Consider the following 5,558-nt stretch of genomic DNA (forward strand, 5'->3'; position numbering starts at 1 on the left):
GCAAAAGGAGCCGCAGCAACAGCCGGGAGCGGGACAGGAGTCGGCGCAAGGGCCGCGACCGGGACAGGGAGAAAGAGAGGGAGAGAGACCGAGGAAGAGACCGAGACAAGGACAAGAGTAAAGACAAGAAAAGGTGAGCGGAAGAATAATTTGCGTGTTGACACGGCTGCTCCTGCTGCACAGCTCATTTGAAACTACCATCCCCACGTGGGAACAGAATATGTTGATTGGTGATATACAGATACAAACTTTGAGTCCAGAGAGTCTGCTGCTCCATCCAGCACTCAGTCCCTCCATTCATCAATCCATCAGCTCATATTTTTCTCCTTCTCCCATCCTGCTATTAGCCATAGGCCTTGTAATGTCATGCGATTCCCTGCTGTCAGGAAAAAACCCCAAAAACGTTACAGTCAGACAAATAAGTGGTAGAAAGGTACTCTGTGCAGGTTTAGCTTGTAAGAGCGCTTCGGTCACCAGAACAACATGGTGATTGTTTTTCCTCCCTCCGGGGTCAGGTGCAATAAGTCTAGAAACAAAACAAGATCATATGCGCCTTCTGTGTCTTTGTAGCTAGTGTCGGGAAACAAAGGACGTCTTACTGGAGTAAGAAAGGTTGACATCTTCACTGGCAACTTTGTGGCCTCTTATGACTGTAATGCAGACCAAGATCGGATTTAGTGTAGTAGATACATCTATGCTGCACTACCGCTGTAACACCTTTAGAGGCCTTTCTCTGCTTCTACCAGAAACACATTCCCGATTCTGCCCCAAGACAATACTGCCAAACGTGACAGGGAGGAGACTGGAGTACACAATTGTTGGTAGATCTATACCTGAACGTATCACACCCCTTCACTTTTTCTTAATTGGACCTGCCTTACAAAATTATTCTAATATAAATTTCTGTATATTTTCCTTAAAGATCTACACACTAGCACGTAATGATCTGGCAAACACGGCTTTTTAGATTATTAATCCAGTATTTCATAAGTACTGACACTCATTTTGATTTAGTTTTTCCCAGTCTGACTGTCTCTAAATTCAAGCTGGTTGCCATATACATCCTGTCACTCTACCATGGAGGCCTGATTGGTGAATCTTTTTTGCGCCTTTTTTTTTTTTTTTTTTTTTGTCATTGGTGGTAAATATATTATAAAATAAACATTCAACACAAAAGTAAAAATCTGCTTTATACTTCGTGGCAGTTCGTTACCAGAAAAAACTCTCCTTTCTTAACACCAAATTAATAACAATTAATGTTATTGTTTATAAAACATAAGCTCTTTTTAAATATTGCTTATCTGCTTAGACATAAGAAAGTTGGGAAGTTTTGCAAAAGTAAAAATCAAATGTTTACTTTGTGGCACTTGGTTATGAGAAAACGTGCTCGTCTCTTAGCAACAGATTAACAACAATTATTGTTATTGTTCAAAAATCATAAGATTTCTTCTGCTCTTTTGAAATACTACTGATCTTAAACTAAAGAATTGCGCAGTTGGTGAATTTTTTGTCATTGCTGATGAATATATTACAAGTAAATATATTATAAAACACACATTCAACACGAAAGTAAAAATCTGCTTTATACTTCGTGGCAGTTCGTTACCAGAAAAAAATGCTCATCTCTTAACACCAAATTAATAACAAGTTATATTGTTTATAAAATATAAGCTCTTTTGAAATACTGCTATTTTCCCTCATGCCTCTTATGCATTGCTATGGCAGGCCCCAATTAAATATGAAGGTAGGATTCAAATATTCACAATTTGATTATTGTCTTACCTTGAATTGCACAAGCTGGCCAATGTTTTGTAAACTTTGAAGTAAACCATATGTAACTGACTATATGATTGATATAAAAACATTTCACTTTGAGTGCAGATTTTCCATACCATAGCATACACATTTATTTCTAAAGGACTTAAATAACAACATAACAGCTGATCAAAGTGTTGTACAACAAATGTAAGGCTTTGATTAATCTTCTTTAAAAAACAACATCAAGTCTTAAGTTTATTATTTAACAGAGGTGGGGATAGCAGCCTTACTTTGAAGGAAACGTGTTCCATTTATTTTAAGCTATTGCCTTTCTTAGATCACAATCGCAAAAACAAATAAAGCTAACAGTGCAACGTAAGGCCAGGAGACTATATCTATTTTCTTATTAAGGCTTCAATATCCTTTAGCATCGATAGGAATCTTTTTCTTTATCTCTGACCCTGCTTTCGCTGGTCTGCCTGCATGGATGTTTGTTGTTTTGTGTACCTGTGTGTTTGCATTTCCACCTTTGGACGTGTTAATATATTGCAAATGGTTGATACAGCTGTCTCGGAGGCAAGTTGATTAAACCTGCTAGGATTGAATCATTTTGATGAAACTGTAACACTGACTGGACACGAGGGGCCTTAACATTAAAGGAAACAGTGGGTATTGTTGGGATGTTGATAAGGAGCCTGGAGGAAGGGGTGCCCTGTTGTCTTGCACGGTAAATTTTGAGCAGGACCATTTAGGCCTGGAGTTTCTTGGTGTGTTCATTTATCATTTTATTTCTGATTGATTAGATAGCTAGATAATTAGCTAGCAAGGGTCAAGCTAGCTAGCTTTTGTACGTATATTATGGGTAAGTACAAATTTATCACCAGTTGGCTGGACGATGTTTGTCTTAGCCATTGGCTCAATTCTGTTGCCAACCCATCGGATGTTATGTATTTGCAATTTTCTTTTCTACATTTCTGTTGTGATACAAGTCTTAAATTTCACTCATAAGGTCTTGAAAAGTCTTAAATTTGAGTTGGTGAAACCTACAGAAGGCCTGTCTAAAGTGGACCAATCAGATCTGGCGTGAAATCGCCTGTAGAAGAGCTGACTCTCATCGCCACGCCGCCTCCTCTCCTTATTTATACCTTCATGCCCATGAATAACACACACTGGATTTTTGACAAAGCAAACCTTTCTCCTAAAGTGGTCCAACATTCACCAGGAGCAAGGTTGACTTTTGGCGAGAGTGCAGAGAAACCTTTGCCTGATATTCTACAAGGACCAGAAGCATCTCTGGCATCCTTCACAAAGTGCCTCCTGTGCTCCTCTCTAGTTACAATTAAAATAGTTTGAGGTTTAAGCTTGAGTTTGGCGCTCAGAAAAAGTCCCCATTCTAGCAAAAGAAAATGTAAAAGACTTTTCCGTCACAGAATCTTTGAAACCTTATATCCTGTCTAAAATAAGACGCCTCCCTTTTTTTCCCCCTCGCCTCCCATCCGACTTTTCCTCATAAAGACGAGGGTAGGATCTATGCAAGCGTGATCCTCTTCCTTTTCACCTGCACCCAAAACACGCACTCATACACCTATTATAACACTCCAACTTCATTTCCATCCAGGTTCCTTCGCTGGGTGAAAGAAGGAGAGCGAAGAGTGGGGTTGGGTGGTGAAGAGGCTCCGGAGCTTTATAGTGTCTGTCAGGATAAAAGAGGGGCCCCATCACAGCGGCACCCTGACACCAACTCTGTGTGCGCGCACATGTGTTTGGTGTTGTTGTCATTAAACATTTAAGACTCCTCTAGTATGACAGCAGGCAACTTGGTACTCCGGCGGTATGTTTTCATGCAAAATTTATTGAAAAAGACGAGTCGTTGTTAAGAGATCTTGTTGCCTTTCACCAGTGGCAAAGGGTAAGTGGTTGATGGTAGGGTTCTCCGTGTGTGTGTGTGTGTGTGTGTGTGTGTGTGTGTGTGTGTGTGTGTGTGTGTGTGTGTGTGTGTGTGTGTGTGTGTGCAGGGGTGTTTAATCAGGCTTGTGAACAAGGTCAGTAGTTAAGTTTCAGTCCAACGTGCCATCATACTTCCTCTAGGAATCACTTTTTTTTTCTTCTGTGAATGTTTAGCTTTTTACGTAGTCGGAGCTGAGCTGAAGAAATTCTGACAAGGCTTTCCTGAAGTTTACTTTGATGAAAGATTAAATAAGAGTAATATAGAATTACTGGTCATTTCAAAGCTGTGTTCTTCAGTGCATGGTTAATTTGCAACATCTGAATGATTACACATAATTTTAGGTTTGAAATGTTGCAGAAATGTCGGCTCGCTCTCCATTCACCTGATGTAATCCTCTGAAATGAACCTGGCAAAATGAATGCAATCTGTGCAAATAAGTAACTTTTTAAAATTTGTTCTTATCTTAAAAACTATTCCAGTTATTCGTTTAACACTAATTCAGTACATATTGTACATCAATGCACTTAACCAGCAACATATAATCAGTCAGATTCTATGAAATCAAGTTAAACAGGCTGAACATCTATGTGGACTGTAGATCGCAGATTCAGTGATGCATGGTCCAGTTGAATTGTAGCCATAATCCTGCATGGTATAAATAATAATGAGTTAAAGGTAAATAACTAAAGAAAGCTTAATTCCACATACTCACCAGGTGAAGGTGTGTTTTTTGTACATCATTTTTAGTTCTCCTAAACAGTAATCAAGGGTTTCTGCGTGGCTCAGTTGGTAGAGCAGTCACACCATGTTCAGAGGCGATAGTTCTTGATGGAGTTTGTCCCGGGTTCGATTCCTGGACTTGACCCATTTGCTGCAAGTCATTCTCTTCGGTCTCCACTTTCTTTTCTGTCAGGTTACTGTTCAAAAAAGGGCGCAAGAGCTAAAATTACAAATAGAAAAACAAAAGAAGATAATATTTGTAAAACAAAATACTTTTTTCAAATATTCCGTCATACCATTCCCAATATTTAAAGTTATTTTAGTGAGTCACCAGAAAAACCGATGGAGTAATCTTAGTCATCCCTAGTAGTAAGAAGCAAAGAGTCGCATACCCCTCCCCTACATATTGCTGCCCAGTGCCAGTCAACTGGCTCAGTGAAGGCTACACTTTTCCCTTTCTTACTGGTACAACAAATATCTTTGTGTGGAAACAATGCGGTCAGTCACAGCAGGGAAACTCAAGGAGCTTCACCAGTCAAAATGACAAAAAATTAGCAGCAGATGGGCTATTCTGTATTATTGTTGGTGTGTGTAAATAAAATAAAATAAAAAAAAAAGAATAAATAATTGTTATAGATGATTAAACCCGGCAAACTATATATACATTCAATTGCTTTATCTTTTTTAAAAGAAATCCTCGCCCTTTCCCGTGAGCTCTGCCAGCTTCTTTTTCTCCGTGACAGATCGTCAGGGTTGGAGAAGAACGTGAACAGGCCGCCGTCTCGTGCTCAATCAGCGAGGTCTGTCCAATTAGGCTGAACTCGGTGTCCACACTGGCTCATTGAAGTGCGTAGGGCCATCTTAGTTATTTCAGTGTCAGCCGAGTGAAGAGTGGGCAAAAGCGAGGCCGTGGGAGCGCCACGGAGACCTCTTATCCCTCCAAAGACCTTGAATGTTCTTACACTTATTATTTAATACCGGAGCTGATATAATGAGCTGAGGGTTAAAGAAATGAGATAACTGCCCGTCTTTAATTAAAGCCTCCCATTGATGTTCTCGCCGATGCATAGGAAGGATTTTCTGGCTCCGGGACTTCAGCTGGAATAATTTTTTTTCTATCAAGATAGGAATA

The sequence above is a fragment of the Poecilia latipinna genome, unplaced genomic scaffold (genome assembly GCF_001443285.1).
Source record: "Poecilia latipinna isolate Pla-1442-1.1 unplaced genomic scaffold, P_latipinna-1.0 Scaffold3510, whole genome shotgun sequence".
In the NCBI taxonomy this organism is placed as follows: domain Eukaryota; kingdom Metazoa; phylum Chordata; class Actinopteri; order Cyprinodontiformes; family Poeciliidae; genus Poecilia; species Poecilia latipinna.